Genomic DNA, 17,926 nt, shown 5'->3' on the forward strand with positions numbered 1-17,926 from the left:
AAGCCCAGCTGGATGAATGGAAGGCCAAAAAGAAAGTAATCAATGGAGTTATGAAAACAGAGGATTTGTCAGATGATGTGAATGTGTAAGCCAAGAGGAGAGATCAGATCATAAAGGGAGAAATAGAAGAATTAATAAGAAAATACTCCAATGGACTAATAGCAACTTTCCAAGATCAAGATGCACAAACTAGAAGAAAATGGAGAGAAGAGATGGAGAGAAAGAATGTGAATGAGGAAGGTGATGATGATGTGAAAGAGAGAAGGAAAGTAAGAAAGAAAAAGAAAGAGATTGAAATAGATCCAGAGAGAGAGAAAAGAAGGAAGTTGCCTACCCATATCAGAACCACTTCCTGCAGTCTCAGAGTCAACTCTTACTGCCACCACAGAGGAGGTCCCAGAACCTGAGATTATTTATACAAACATAATTCTCACCTGCCCAACAGAGTGATCCCTGTTGTCAGGAAAGATGTTATCACACAAGAATAAGAAAGACTTCACAGTGATTAGATCTATAGGCTGAGACAGATAATTTAAAATTTACTATGCTGTGTATGTCTACATACAGTATTTGCATTATGTACATAATATATTCTGTACATAGTTGAGATGTATTCTGTACTGAGTTGGTTTATAGTGAAGCAGTGAGGAGTGTTGTGTATTTATTATTTCAATGATATTTGAAATATTTGAATAATCATACATATATAGTTTGATTAAGCATTCTTGTTCATTTAAATAATTAATTAGGAGTTATATGTAAAAATACATTGATTGCATACATCATAACAGTTTCTTTTATGAAGAGCATTTGATAGCTCTGGTCCTGTATTCACTGGAATTCAGAGGAATAAGGGGTGACCTCATTGAAATCTATCAAATGTGAAAGGCCTTGATAGAGTGGATGTGGAGAGGATATTTCCTATGATGTGAGAGTCTAAGACCCAAGGACACAGCCTCAGAATAGAGTGGCTTCCTTTTAGAACAGAGATAAGGAGGAATTCCTTTAGCCAGACAGTGGTGAATCGGTGGAATTTGTTGCCATAGGTAACAATGGAGGCCAAGTCTGTATGTATACTTAAGGTAGAGGCTGATAGATTCTTGATTGGTCAAGGCATGGAGGGATATGGGGAGAAGGCAGGAGATTGGGGCAGAGAGGGAAAATGGATCAGCCATGATGAAGTGGTGGAGCAGACTCAATAGGTTAAATGGCCTAATTCTACTCCTGTGTCTTATGGTCTTGTGATCTTATATCATGCCATCCATGTGATATGTTTGCACCTTGCTTAAAGTAAAGACAATCCTAGTCCTGCATTTAGAACATCCATGTGTCTTCTTTGAATTAATTTAATGTTTTGAAGTTATAAAATGAAACCCATGCAAATATGAAAGGGGTATTTAAGAGGCACTTAGATAGGCAGAGGAATATGCAGAGAATGTATGCATATGGACATTGTGTAGACAGAAGGAATTAATTTAGTTATGCATTTAATTACTTGTTTAATCAGGTTGGCACATGTTGTGGGCCAAAAAGCCTGTTCCTGTGACATACTGTTCTATGCTCTATATTCTAGATTTCCCTGGAGAGAAGGAGTCAGAACAAGAGCCTGATAGAGGTACACAACATTTTGAACACACAGAGAGGATGAGAGAATGGAACTTACCCCATGATTCAGGCTTCCAAAACCAGAGGCTTCATTAAGATGAAGAGAAAGAGGGTTGAAGGGTTCAAGATCCAGAAAAAAATTCTCCCAGAAGATGGTTATAGCCTGGAGTAGACTGCATGAGGGGATGATGGAGGCAGGTCCTCCTGTAATAACATAGGTATAAGCACTTAAATCACCAAGGGTAGAAGACTGGGATCACTATAAAGAAGTCCTTGATGCAGACAGTGAGCTAGAAGAGCTTTCCTCTGCTGTGCAACTCTACTGTATGTCTAAATGAAATTGTGAATGGCTCCCCCTCGATCATGCAGCTCTTATGTTATCTCCAAAGATGACAAGTAAATTCTTTAATGAACTCTTTGGTTTTCAATTCCCTATTCTATGTTGAGTTTAATATTTAACATGCATTTTATTTAAATATTTCATGTTTGCTTTTGCAAATCTGAAAATGTTTGTTTAAGTGGAATATCTTAAAATTAATTGTAAACCCAATGTATATCTCATCAGAATGCAGATGAGGGGAAGTTTGTTGTAGCAATGTTAATGGTTCCGTCTGTTTAAACACCAGAAAAAAGGCAAGGCAATTTTCTAATACGATAGCTTCTGGAATAGTGAAATTAATTCGGATTAGCCTGAAAACAAGGTCAATCCGGTTGATCGTTCCTTACTCAGCTCCGAATCTTGACCTTTTTAGTACCTTCCAATGCCACAGTGGCATGAGTTGCTTTGAAGTTAACAGATCTCTGTCAGTGTACTGACCTTCTATAGAATCCAAATCAGAATCAAGTTTACAGTCACTGGCATATGTCAAGAAGTGTGTTATTTGGCAGTGGTAGTACATTGCAATACATAAGAATAAAATCTGTAAATTACAGTAAGAAGAATATGTCTATATAAATAAAGTTAAATTTAGTAAGTAGTGGGCTGTATGCAGTGTCCAGAGAGGGGCAGCACCTCTGGTGAAGGGGCTTGTCATGTCTACCCTGGGGTAGCCCGATTACCTTTAGTCCCTTTGGATACTCAGCTCTCACCTGTGTGTCCAAGTTGCTGTTTGTATGCGACAGCGGCCACACCCTGATACACCACTTCGATAGGTGGGATAAACTAGCTGAGTGTAGCCAGCAGACATCATACCCCAGTGAGATAGGAACATGCCTGTCCTTGCACACTAAGTCAGCTCACTGGAATGGGTGGATGAGATTTACAGTGAGATATAGTGGCCAGGGTGACGATTCTGCAATGCTCAATGGAGAGTGAAGGGCACAAAAAGGCACAAAAGGTGTTATGGTCCTCCTCTGCAACCAAGGAAGACACCAGTTTGTGATGGTTTTGTTCATACCACTGGACCCGGATTTCTGAGGTCAGGAGAGTGGAATTGTCCCAGTGCAATGGCTCTTCCACTTTAAAAGCTCACTCGCACAGTTTCCCTGTCATCCTCAGATATGACAAGCAAACAACAGAGAAGTAAGTAGTGCAGAGAAAGAAAAATAAAGCAGTGAGGTAGATTTCATGGGTTCAATGTCAATTTGTAAATCTGATGGCAGAGGGGAAGATGCTATTCTTGAATAATTAAGTGTAGGCTTTCAGGCTCCTGTACCTTTTACCTGATGATAACCAACCACAGGCCTATTGATCCAAGCAAATAGGAAGCAAAAAGAAAAGCTTCCAGTCAGAGAGGGTTCCTCTATTTAAATTTATGTCATCTGATCATTAGCACGTAAATAGGATGGGACAGTGGCACTGCTGAACAAGCTGCTGCCCCAAAGCTCCGGCAAATAGAGTTTCGTCATAAATTCTGATGCTGTCTCTGTGTGGAGTTTGCATGTTCTCCCTGTGAGCTGAATACAGAACACAAAACTGTTGTGCAGTACTGCATAGGAAAAGTCAGACTAGCAGCTGTTTGCATTCTATAAGGTGTTTCTGAGAATGAACTTGACAGATAATGATGGGAATATGTGGTCAGACTGGGAATAGGTGGCCCAAGAGAACGCATTTGTGTGTTTTAGTAGGTGCAGACTTGGAACTTGGGCTACATAAACCAAAAAGAGAAACAAAGTTGTCTGAATCTGATGATCTCAGGGAGGTCTGCAAGGAGGGTGAGGAGATGGCAGGCTTGTTACACTCGACAGTGTGATATTTCCTGTGGTGCTGACTGGTCTATGATGCCTTGGCAGCATTTTCTGTTAAACTGCAAATTGCTGAGCCTGTGCTAAACCTCCATCTGACACGCTCTGTGCAGAAGTAAAGGAATTTAAATTGAAGCTTCTCAATCATCTTCAGGCAGGGGCTGTCACATGGAGACCGTCAAGCAGTGATTTATTCTGATATGGAAGAAAGCAAAAAAATAATTGCTGATATCTCAGATGGTATTCATATTTATTTAATTTCATTTTTCAGGACATTGGCATTGCTGGGAAGATTAACATTTATTGCCCATTTCTAATTACCATTGAGAAAGTACTGATGAGCTGCCTTCTTGAATTGCTGCAGTCGGTCCTGTGATGGTGCTGCTGAAGTGCAGTAAAGGAAAATGCTTCAAAATTTGGACCCAGTGCTAATTGGAACTGGAACTGGAACTGGAACTGGTTTATTATTGTCATATGTATCAATGTACAGTGGAAAAACCTGGTTTTGCATACCATCCGTGATTATTCATCACATCAGTACATCGGGGTGGAACAGGGGAAAAACAATAACACACGCAAAATGCCGGAGGAACTCAGCATAAAGAATCAATGTTTCAGGTTGAGACACCTCATCATTCGGAATGTTGACTTGATTCCCCTCCATAGATGCTGCCTAACATGCTGCGTTCCTTGAGCATTTTGTGTATATTACTTCGGATTTCCATGATCTGCAGAATCTCTTGTGTTTGTATAGAATATAGTGGTACAGTTCCAGAGAAAGAGCAGTGCAAGCAAACAATAAGGTGGAAGTGCCATTAGGAGGTAGATCGTGAGGTGAAGGGGCCACTTTCTGTTATATCCTTCCCGTAATACCAAGAGCCCATGGTATAGCAGAAAAAGTATTAGCATGGATAGAAGTTTGACTGGGCATGAAGGGGGCCTTTTCTGGTTGGCTGCTGGTGACTACTGATGTTCCTCAGAGGTCATTATTTGGACTGCGTCTTTTTACCTTATATGTCAATAATTTGGATGAAGAAATGGATGGCTTTGTGGCTGATACAAGGATAGGTGGAGAGGCAGATAGTTTTGAGAAAGTAGGGAGTCTCCAAAAGTACTTAGATTGAAGGGAATAAGCAAAGAAGTGGCAGATGGACCATAGTGTAGGGAAATGTCTTGTCATGCACTTTGGTAGAAGGAATAATGGCGTAGACTATTTTCTATACGGGGAAAAATTTCAAAAATCAGAGGTGGAAAGGGACTTGTGAATCCTTGGGCAGGTTTCTCTACAGAATAACTTGCAGGTTAAGTCAGTGGTAAGGAAGGCAAATGCAATGATTATATTCATTTTGATAGGACTAGAACATAAGAGGAAGGATGTAATGCTGTGACTTTATAAAACATTGGTCAGACTGCACTTGAAGTATTGTGAGCAGCTTTGGGCCTCTGATCTAAGAAAAGATGTGCTGGCATTGGAGACAAACATGATTCTGACTGTGCAAAGGTTAATGAATGAAGAGCTTTTGATGTCTCTAGGCCAGTACTCACTGAGTCTTGGAAGAATGAAAGGGTTCTCATTGAAACCTACTGAATATTAAAAGGTCTTGATAGACTGATTGTGAGAAGGATCTTTCCTGTAGTGGGGGAGTCCAGGACTACACAGCACAGCCTCAAAATAGAGGGATGTCCATTTAGAACAGAGATGAGAAGGAATTTCTTTAGCCAGAGGGTAGTGAATCAGGTGAATTCATTGCCAAAGAGAGCTATGGAGGCCAAGTCCTTGAGTATTATTAAAGCAGAGGTTGATGTGTTCTTGATTAGTAAAGGCATCAAAAGTTACAGGGAAAGGGCAGGAAAATAGAGTTGGTGGGGTGGGGGGTGGGTAATAAACTATCCATGATGGAATGGTAGAACAGACTCAGTGGGCTGATTGACCTAATTCTGCTCCCATATTTATGGTCTACTATAGCCCATCCTGTCTGTACAAGCTCTCTACCAGAGCATTGCTCAGCTTTCAGCCTTGGCCATTTTTCTATATCCTTGCCAAATTTTTCTCCCATATATATATATAGTGACGCTCTTGGGGTGGTTATGGTTGGCAGCTGGCCCCCGCATTTCTAGTGACCAGCACTGATTATTGTTCTTGTGTTAGAATGCTTTTGTGGGATCATGGCTGGAAGTTGCAGTTCATTTATTGTTAGATCTTAACTTGGGTTCTACAATTATTTGCTTGTGTATTTGTGTGTCACCCTAACTGTAACTGGGGTGTGTGATGGTCACCCCTCCCATATGTATGAGTCTGGGTCATGGTACCCAGTCTGTTTTGATGTTCATCACAATAAATCTGTTGTTGGGTTTAAGGAGCTTCCTCGTCTGTCATTATGTACCAAATGTTCGCCACAGTATCTTGTCTCAGTGAAGCCTGTGCCTACCACATATGCAGACAGTACCTTCCAGAGGCATGGACTGCTTCACTGGTCGAGGAGCTGCGAATGGAACTGATAATGGATATACACATTTCTGAATTTATTATTGGAGAAACAGATGAGAATGTTTCTGTGTCCTGAGAATTTCTGCAGTGATGTCCTAGGGCTGGGATGATTGACCTTCAACAACCAACAATCATCGTCCTTTATATGAAATGCAAAGTTATGCAGAGACCACCCTATTAACCTGATGGAGTTTCAAGCTGGGAAGCTCTTGAATTTGAAGGAAAAATAGAAAGTATTTGAAACACTTGGTGGGTCAGGCAACTTCAATGGAAAGACAAACATCTCAGGTTAATGACTGTTCATCAGAACTGGAAAATTAGGTAAGCAAAATAAATGTTCAATTACAGGCCCCTTGCCCCTCTGCCTACAGATGCTGCCTGACCTGTGGGGTGTCTTGTTTTTTTCTGTTTCAAATTTTGACCATTTGCTGTCTTTGGATTTTCTTTTAGACTTTGAAATCACTGATTCCATGAATCTAATAAACAATTTGCATTTAACCCACATCTTCAAAATCTGTCACAGTGTTCAAGGGTTACCCAAACCTATGTTACCATCTTTGCATGTATCACTGGGTTCTCTCTCACACATCCTTACTGAGATTCCCATTAAACATTTGCCTGAAATAGAGCTGATTCCAAACTTAGAGAATTGCTTTCTCACCACCTCAACTTTCAGTGTGCAGTTTATGCAAGTTATTCCTGTTCCTGCCCAGGTTCTGAGCTAATCCTAACCCACGGGTTATCTCTAGGACCCAGCTCCTGCCCAGCCTTCGCCCTGAATCAAGCATCAGACCCAGCCCTGACATTAGTCAAGACATACCTTCTGACATTGGCACGTTACCGTCAGCTACCCTATCTCACTCCCCTGCACAGACACAGAGCATGTGGCCCAGAGCTCCTGTCTCACGATATCAGACACCCAGCTTCAACCCTGACCTTGGGTGCTCTCTGCATGGAGCTTGTAGGTTTTTCCTGGTAACTCTGTGGGTTTAGTCTGGGTGCTTTGTTTTCCTTTCATAGCTTGAAGACTTGCTGGTTCATATATTAACTGATCAATGTAAATTGCCACTAGTATGGAGGTGAATGTATGATTGATATTCATTGTTCAGGGCCCAGAGGCCCTTTTTATTTTAGCTAAGTACAGCTTTCTAAATGCAGCAGTAGTGAGCTCCTGAAGGTTAAAGGGCTATTTTTCAGTTAATTAAATTTCCAACCAATATTCTTTGCTCAGCTGCTTGTTGTAATTGGGAGCCAGTCTTCAGTTCTTAAGGTAAATTACAAGTAGTAATCAGTTTGGAGTTATAAGGACAGCTTTGCAAATAAACACTGTCTGTAAAGCACAGATGCTGGCCAACAACACCTGGGCTAATTGCCCAAGAGGTGCAGTATTAGGTCAAATAGGCTTGTTTCAAACTAGACAACGTTGGCTGAGCTTCATGCAAAGAAGCTTGCAGACCAGATTGATAATATCATTAAGCATATTAAAAAGCTGACCTATTAATAGTTGGAAGATTGTGTGTGCAGGGGGTCGGCTTCACAGCATTAATTGTGGGTGACTGAGGAATTTGCCCCCAGAAGCTTTTAGACCACCTGTGTGAAAATGTATCTGAAAAAAATATCATACATGTCTGAAACCACCCAAGTGGCAGAAAAATGGAGAAGTCTAAGAGGAAAGTCAGGCTTATTAGGAATGGTCCAGAAACATCAAGAAGAATGACAGACAAACAAGGTGAACTAGACTCCATTCCTCTGCTTTTGATTTCTGCGACAGAAGAGTTGTTAGTCTGCAACTTGTGGGTATGTCTTATTAGCTTAAGAGGAATTGTACCTGGGATTTAGAAATCCATTGAGTTTAGAAATTGTTTGTAATTTGAAAATATTTTATAAGATGGAGATCCACTGTGAGTTTTAAATGTGTTTTAAGAAGTTTTTTCTGGATTTATACATGTATCACAGAAAATAAATGAACTGTGTTTAAAGTACTTTGTCAGCTGGTAGTATCTCCTCCTTGGTAGGGAAGGGGACTCATCACTCAAACAGTGAGTATTGGCAGCTAAACTTGCCATGGAAGATAAACAGGGAATTGAACTAATATTTGATGAGTGGGTGGTTGCAATATAACTTCTCTTTAGTGAGGCTATCTGTAGTTATCTATAATCAAATAGAGCTTAAGATCTTTGAGTTTAGAACTTTCTGGTCAGCAAACCCAATACCATGATAAATGGTAGAATCTAGGGGAAGGTGAAAAGAATACGGAGAGAATAAAAAAAATGGGACTAATATTGGATAAGTGTAAGTGGGTGCTTGATGGGCATTGTGGACTCAACGAATCAATTTCTGTGCTGGATTTCCCTATGACTTAATGTTTGAAGTTAGACATTAGAAATGTTTGGGAGTTTTTATTCTGTTAGAGGTGATATTGAACTGCAGGTTGTTGATGATATCCACATGCTTACAGCAGATTTAAGTCAATCTAGGGATGGAGGTTTTGGGGGAGAATCATGGTAAATCCACAAGTGTTCAAAAGGTTTGATATTGGTTGTGGTTATATATTCTACTGATTCAGAGATTGTAGCAAAGCAATAAAGCAGAAAGAGCTCATTACAGATAGCTGTGCCAGTTCACAGCAGCTCAGCATTCAGAGATTTTATTGGATTCACCCTTAGAAACGAGAGCTATCAAAGCTTTGAAAAATAGGTCAGTACCGCACCGCAATCTGATGGAGTGGGAAACCACTTCAAAGAAACGTTAGAATATAAGAAGGATGACATTGGCGACTTTCTAAGTTTGCAGACAGCAGGCCATGCTGAGGGAAAGCAATGGGGGAGCAATCCAAGGATTGAGAACTGATTGGAAGGTCACTGAACTGCTAGCTGCTCCCTTCACCACAGGTGCCTTTCCTGCTGCGTGATTGTTTAAAGCAATTTCTGTTTTCAGAATTCTGCCATCCGCATTATCATGTGAGAGGAAGTGAAATGTTACACCTTGTAACTAGAATTGTTCCTGAACATAACCAGTAAGTTAAACAGTTCCCTCAGCACAGACTGCATTGGATGCTGCTGCAAAAGGATAGTTGAAGGTTATGCTTATAATCTCAAGGGCAATGTAGTGATGGCACACTTTATCATGCGGAGTTTAGATTGTCAATCCTCTTGCAAATTTTTGATTTTGGTGTATATCCCTGCTTAAAGAAGGCTCCAAATCTATACCCTTTTCTTTTCCTATCTTCTGTAACCTGTGATAGTGTATGGCAAGGCTTGAAATTGTGCCATTAAAGGATTATCTCAAGTGTAAAATCATCCACCCTGCAGATGGAGTATTTCATTCTACATGTGAATATGGCACTGACATGATGTTCAACCATATATAAATTTTGCTGATGTATTAATTTAATTTATATTGACAAAAGTGCTTCACTCGCACATTTTGCAAGGATTGAAAATTTGGCTGAGTGGTGTCATAACAACAACATCTCGCTTTACATCAGCAAACCACGGAATTGATTGTAGACTTCAAGGGAGGTAAATCAGAGGTCCATGAATCAGTAATCATTGGAGGAACAGAGATGGAGATGGTCAGTAACCTTAAATTCCTGGGTGATCACTATTTCAGAGGACCTGTCCTGGACCCATCACATAAAAATAATTGCAAAAAAAGCACAACAGGAGTCTGCTTCCTTGGGAATCTGCAGAGATTTGGCACGTTATCAAAAACCTTGGCAGACTTCTATAGATGTGTGGTATAAAGTGTGCTGACCGGCTGCATTACAGCCAGATATGGGAACACCAATGCCTTTGAGTGGCAAATCCTACAAAAGCTGGTGGATTCGGTCCTGTATATCATAGGTAAAACCCTTCCAACCATTGAGCACATCTACATGAAATAACATCATAGGAAAGCAGCATCCATTATCAAAGATCCTCACCAATTAGGCCATGCTTTGTTCTCATTGCTACCATCAGGTAGAAAGTACGGGAGTCTTAGGACTTGCACCACCAAGTTCAAGAACAGTTACTACCCCACAACCATCAGGCTCTTGAACAGAAGAGGATAACGACTCTTCTGTTGAGATGTCCCTACAACCAATAATCTCACTTTAAAGACTCTTTGTCTTGTTATTTCATGCTCATTATTTATTGTTATTTATTTATATTTACATTTGCAGTTTATTATCTTATATGTTCTTGCTCTTTCATTGATCCAGTTTACAGTTCCTGTTCTCTACATTTGCTGAGTATGTCCACAGAAAGAACAATCTCAGGGTTGTATGTTGTCACATGTATGTACTCTGATAATAAATTTTACTTTGAACTTTACTTTGAAGTGGTATGGGAAAGCATTATCTCTCAATCATCTATTCTTCCCCTCTACAACTCAGTCTGACCTCTCCACCACTGAGCCAACCCAGTTTCTCATTCTCTCAACTTCCAAAGGCACAAAACAGAGAAATTAAAGGTAATTCCTACACAGACAGCTATGGCAGAGTGCAGCTGGTGTTACTGTTGCCCTGTTAAAATTCTCTCTATTTTCTCAACCTTGGGTTTTCAGTGCTCACGTTGAAGAGGCTCGCTGTATAATAAAGGAGAGACTGGAAATAATCTGAAGACTTTGGATCTATTTGAAGCAATGGCTTGAAACCAGTCTGTGTATTTTATGCAATATAACCATTAAGTGTTTACCCATGCAGGAAATTCTACTTAAAGCTCGAGCTTCTCATGTAAAGTGTTTTCATGCACTTTTAATGCAATATACCAATCTTTCTTCTCTTAGACAATACAGAATCTTGTCATACCTCCAGGCTTTGTTATTTGACAAATAATGGTTATTAAGTTAAGAAAGATCATGGAGTCATAAAGTCATAGAATCAGAGGGTTGTACAGCACAGTAAAGGACCCTTTGGCTCAATACTAATCCCACTCACCTGCATTAGTGCCATACCTGTTGATGTCTATTTAATTCTCTGTCTAGATGTCTTTGAAACTTAATAAATAGACCTGATTTCACTACCTTCTGTAGCAGAACATTCCAGATATCAACAGGTGTAAAAAATCGTTGTCATCAAAGACCCTCGCAAATTTCTGTCTATGTAATGTGGAGAGCATTCTGACTGGCTGAATTGCCCTCTGGCATAGAGGTGCCAATGCACAGAATCAGAAAAGTTTGCAGAGGTATGTCATCTCAGCCAACTCCATCACGAATGAATGAATTGACACTATTTCTTACATTCTTCATATATATGAGGAGCAAAAATCTTTATGGTACATCTCTGTCTAAATATGCAATATGCAATTTATAGTAATTTGTAATTGTTACGAATGTGCCACAACTCTGAAGGGTACAAAATCGCCCCTCCTTTGTGAGAATTGTAAGATCGCTATTAATTCGGGTCTGGGACCCAGGAAATGAGAGAGAGACACATATGATCCACAAAGGTTTGGAATGTGGGCCCTGGCCTCAGCGATACAAAGCCATGGATAACGGCCATTGTCTCTTGGAGACAGAATTGTGTATTGAGTACTGTACTATTCATTGAAGCCCTCAGGGAATGACCAGAGTGAGCTGGTTGAGGGATTGACATCGGAGACCCCGTGAGTAAGGATAAAAGAGGGTCTGGGGTACAACCCCTTCAGACACACCAGGAGAAACGTATGAGACCGGTGGAGGCTTGTGTGTGTGTCCATCCTTGTCTGGATGACAAGTCTTCCATGGAACGGCCTCGCTAAAGGATGAATACGGATCAAGAGCGGATAAAGGAAAGCTGGCAAGTTTCTATTCTCAAAACCCCACTCACTTTCCAACAATTGAAAACCCAGCGGTCCCCAAAAACTGCAGCCTGTATGAACTGAGTGACTTTTATATTTCGATCAGACAATACATTATCCCCTAGACAATGTTAGAGCTATTTCTTATTGATTATTATTATACCCGCACTTATAGATTTAGTATTGACGAAGTATATTATCTGTATGTTTGCATTGATATTATTTTTGTGTATTTTTACCAATAAATACTGTTAAAAATAGTACCATCAGACTTCAACGGACCTCTCTATCTTTGCTAGTAAGTGACCCAGTTACGGGGTTCGTAACATAATAAATAGTATGTATAACAGGACAGTCAATATAGCATAGAAATACAAAAAGCATAGAAATTGTGTCAGCGTGAGTTAATCAGTCTGAAGGCCTGGTGGAAGAAGCTGTCCTGGAGCCTGTTGGTCCTGGCTTTAATGCTGCGGTACCATTTTCTGGATGGGAGCAGCTGGAACAGTTTGTGGTTGGGGTGACTCGGGTTCCTTTTGAGCACCTGTCCCTGTAAATGTCCTGAATAGTGGGAAGTTCACATCTACAGATGTGCAGAGGCACTAGCCTCCCTATCATTGAGGACATCTTCAAAATTCAGTTTTCAAGAAGGTGGCATCCATCATTAAGGAGCCTCATGACCGAGGGTATGCACTCCTGATATTACTGCCATCAGGAAGGAGGTCCAGGAGCTTCAAGACACACACTCAACATTTTAAGAACAGCTTATTCCCCTCTGCTATCAGATTTCTGAATGGCTCAGGAACTCATGAACAAAACCTCACTATTTTGCTCTCTTTTTGCACTACACGTTAAGTTGATTATACTTTTATTGTAACTTACAGTAATTTTTTATGTACCACTCTGTACTGCTGCCACAAAACAACAAATTGCTTGACATACGTCAATGATAATAAAATTGATTCTGATTCTGGTATTCCTATTTTTTTCTGATTTTTGATACTTCAACCATGGGGGGGGGGGGGGAGTTTAGCTACCTACCCTGTCTGTACCTCTCATAATTTTACAACCTCTGTCAAGCCAACCCTCAGCCTCCTTCACTCCAGGGAAAAGAGAATCAATCTACCCAATTTCTCCCCATAACTAAACATCAAGGAGACATCCTGGTGAATCTCCTCTGCATTTTCTCCAGCACGATCACAACCTTTCAATAGTATGGTGACCAGAACTCCAAGTGTGGCCTAATCAATATTTTTTAACTTGTGGTTCAGTTAAATCCAACACATGTCACCAAGTCCACAGGTGAAGGAGGAGCTGACCCAATTTTTCCTATATTCCAAGAATGATAACATTTGGTGCTGTAGACATGACATGACTTCCAAAGAGCTAACATCACATTTTACAAGATCTGACAGAGCCAGATTAAGACTGGCTGGATGCCCGTAAAATAACAGAGGTGAGAAATCTACTGTTGCAAGGATTCATCCCTTAGTAATAACGATCAGTTAGTCACAGGACGAATCTGGATTTACTGACAAGTACCCTTATGGTCTCAACTAAAAGGCATGTGAATTTACACAACCTAATAGCTCAGAGCTGATACAGGCCCCACCATTCACATACCTGCATGTTATATTATGCCAAAGGACACCTCACAAATACCTCACAGATTACCTAGAGCATCATTGTTTTTACTTTAAAACATAGATTCAGCCAAGCAGACCCAGTTCTCAAAATGGAGGATGAAGAGCAGCGTCACAAAATAGCAGCCTCCATTTCTTCAACCTCATGCCAAGAACAAAGACAATTGGTCTGTCTACTTCCACTGCCTTTGATTCATTCAAATTAATTCATTTGTAAACTGTAGTTCTTTCTGGCCAACACTGCCAGGCAGTGAGGAGACAAAGGCAGTCTTGTGTGACCCATATCTTGACTACACCTAAAACCCAACCCTCACCTCCTCAATACTCATCAACCTCTGACCTCATGCTTCCAATAAATTCTCTCCTGAGCTTTCTGGCAGCTGCATCCTTTTTTTGTACTAGAATACATTGACGCAAAAGAGGCAAAGTTATTGTGTATTCAGTTGCTGATGAGGTTCATTAAGAATTCAAGAGACTTAAATCCAAGCAAGCTCAGTGAGACTTGATGTACTTAGCTCCCCAAAGAGAACAAAGGAAGGCGACGGAAAAGGTCACCATCTCTATGCATGAATAGCCATGCAAATATTGAAGCTACATCAATTCTAAATTAAATTATGCTAACATTTGTTGTACAAAGCCCAGAAAATTACATTCATATTCTTTGGCTTTCCAAATCATTCAAGAACATTCCAGCAGAGTTCAGAGGTTTTCACCAATGGATGCTAGAAGGCTTAGTCAGAAATATTCTAATTGGTTAAGTCTACAAACCACTACTTAAATATTTAAAAATTTGATTTCTTTTTGTCCATCCTCTACTTCCCTCATTCATCTGGAGGTATCCCTCCATGAGTACTGTGAGGAGAGGACCGGTTTTAGAGAATGATTTAAATTATTGTTATTGTGCAGACTATCTTTCAGAAATAAAGCAGAGAATCATAAAATCATAAGAGATATGAGCAGAATTAAGCCATTCTGCCCTCTAAGTCTGCTCCATCATGGCTGATTTATTATCCCTGTCAAACCCATTCTTCTGTCTTCTCTCAATTACTTTGACATCCTGATTAATCAAGAACGTATCAATCTCCAATTTAAATATATCCAATGACTTGGCCTCCTCATCTCTGTTCTAGATGGACATCACTTTATTCCGAGACTGCCCTTTGGTCTTAGCCTCCTCTACTATAGGAAAGATTCTCTCCACATCCACTCAATCTGGGCCTCTCCATATTTGACAGGGTTCAATGAAATTCCCCTCTCATTCTTCTAAAGTCCAGCAATCATTCTAAAATTACAATTAAATGTTAATGGCTGTACGATTTTCAACGACTCCTGACAAAGCAGGAGAAGGTTCCACTTAAAAATTTCATTATCTGATACAGTAATTCCTTGATTTTGTGAATTTGCACTATGAAACATTGATTCTTTGGGGTGTGTATTTTTGATTTACAAAGCTATTTTTTACTGTATTGAATAGCATGCCACTCTCTCCTCAGAGGAGTACATTGCATTGAGATGTCTATAATGCATTTCATCTGCCTATTGATTGCAAAATTTTGTTACCAACGTATTTTCCAGGAAACTATCCCTTACATATATTAAGGAACTATTTTATTTTTGTTTGAAGAACAATTGAATGAGAACAAATTGTCATTTTATTCACCCTGGTCAAAATTTGATAGCTTTCCTCTGCTGTAAATATTACTCTTAGGTGAACATGGTAAATAATGATAAGATGGCTAGTTTAAACAATTGGTTAATACTGAGTCAGTTGATTTATATCATTCCATGTCAATCCAGGGCAGGCTGCTTTAAAAACAGATGACTGCATTCCTCATGTTTTCAGTTTTACATGCTTTTCATTGGCATTTATTGATGGAATAAAACTGAGGTTGAAAAGGTATAATCAATTGCATATTAACTTGAAAATAAGGAGTTATCTCACAAGCCATCAATCATGCATTCATAGCACAATTAAGATGTAGCCATTAAAAAAAAATCACATTTCCATAAATTATGCCTCCGAAAGCCATTTGTTCTTGATACAAATCTTGAAAGCTACACATGCATTTATTGTCAATTTGTAATGTATCACAAAGTTGCTGTCTTTACAAATGTACTGCAAACTATGAGTGTTAGTGGTGATTCATTTTGCCATTACAAATTACAATTAAATGCAAATAGAATTTCTTGAATCTAAAAAGCTACTTTAACTTTTGTTTCTGTTGCTTCAGGTGGTGAGCATAATTGTCTAGAAAAAGAACCTCCAAGGTTTTTTACGTTATGCTATTTATGGTTAATGAAGATTATTTAAGACAGAACATTCTGTACTTTCTGCTTGATGTACCAACAATTTATCTTTCAGGTGTCCTGTAGATTTAATGTTTTAATGGAGGAGAAGCTGGAACAGCCTGCTCTATGCAACACAAGCAGGAACCACTTCCAGGATATTGGATAATAAATTCAGGGCATGTCCATAGCAAAGAGTACTCAGGCAGAACCCAATCTGTGAAAATATTAAGTTCCTCAAAGTGGGCTTAATGATGTTTTCCACATAATACTCAACCACTTTGTGTCAAAGATCAAAGGAGTGAATATTATACAAATGGTCCTGGATACTGCCAATGTTTTTTAAGCAATGTTAGGAAGGCATTCTGGCAATTGGACTCGGAATCAGTACCTTGGCTAGGATGTTATCTTAAGTGTACCTTTTTTAAAAAACAATGGCTCTTGCAGACCTCCCCAGGTCCATGATCCTTGCCCTTCCCACTCTTCACAGCCCTCATCCCACACATATGGACCTGTGCTCTTCAAAGTTAATATGCCATCTGAGTTAACACTGCCCAACCAACTGTTCTGGTGACTGCCTCCCCCAGCGTATTTACTTTATCCATTCCAATCCAAACATATATCCCCAGTAAAGCCCTCACCTCACCCATTTGAAGTCCATAAGACCATAAGACATAGGAGCAGAATTAGGCCATCTGGCCTATCAATTCTGCTCTGCCAATCAATCATGGCTGATCCGTTTTTTCTTCTCCTCAAACTCAGTTCCCAGCCTTCTCCCCATAACCTTTGATACCATGTCCAATCAAGAACCTGTCAATCTCTGCCTTAAATACACCCAACGACCTGGCCTCTACAGTGGCAAAAAATTCCACAAATTCACCACCCTTTGGCTAAAGAAATGTTTCCACATCTCTGTTTTGAAAGGGTGCCTCTCTATCCTGAGGCTGTGGCATCTTGTCCTAGACTGTCCAGCCAGAGGAAACATCCTTTAATATCTGCTCTGTCTAGACCTTTCAACAATTGAAAGGTTTCAATAAAATCCCCCTCATCTTTCTAAATTCCAGTGAGTACAGACCCGATCCATCAAACATTCCTCGTATGATAACCCTTTCATTCCCAGAATCATCCTCGTGAACCTCCTCTGGACCCTCTCCGATGCCAGCACATTTTTTCTAAGATGAGGGGCCTGAAAATGTTCACGATACTCAACGCGAGGCCTTACCAGTGCCATATAAAGCCTCAGCATTACATCCCTGCTCTTGATTTCTAGACTTATTGAAATGAATGCCAACATGGCATTTGCCTTCCTCTCCACTGACTCAACCTGCAAGTTAACCTTAAGGGTGTTCTACACAAGGATTCCCAAGTCCCTTTGCATTTCAAATTTTTGGATTTCCTCCCCATTTAGAAAATAGTCTGCACATTTATTTCTACTACCAAAGTGCATGACAATGCATTTTCTGCCATTGTATTTCATTTGCCACTTCCTTGTCCATTCTCCTAATCTGTCTAAGTCCTTCTGCATCCTACCTGTTTCCTCAACACTACCTGCCACTTCCACCAATCTTTGTATCATCTGCAAATTTGGCAATAAAGCCACCTATTCTATCATCTAAATCACTTATATACCACAGAAAAAGAAATGGTCACAACACCAACCCCTGCGGAACACCACTAGTCACGGGCAGCCAACCAGAAAAGGATCCTTTTATTCCCACTCGCTGCCTCCTACCAATCAGCCAATGCTCTAACCATGTTAGTAATTGTCCTGCAATACCATGGCCCTTAACTTGGTAAGCAGCCTCATGTGTGGCACCTTGTCAAAGGCCTTCTGAAAGTCTAAATATACAACATCCATTACATCCCCTTTATCTATCCTACTTGTAATCTCCTCAAAGAATTCCAACAGGTTTGTCAAGCATTTTTTTCCCTGACCATGCTGACTTTATACAACCTTGTCC

Source organism: Hypanus sabinus, chromosome 11, assembly GCF_030144855.1.
Source record: "Hypanus sabinus isolate sHypSab1 chromosome 11, sHypSab1.hap1, whole genome shotgun sequence".
Classification (NCBI taxonomy): domain Eukaryota; kingdom Metazoa; phylum Chordata; class Chondrichthyes; order Myliobatiformes; family Dasyatidae; genus Hypanus; species Hypanus sabinus.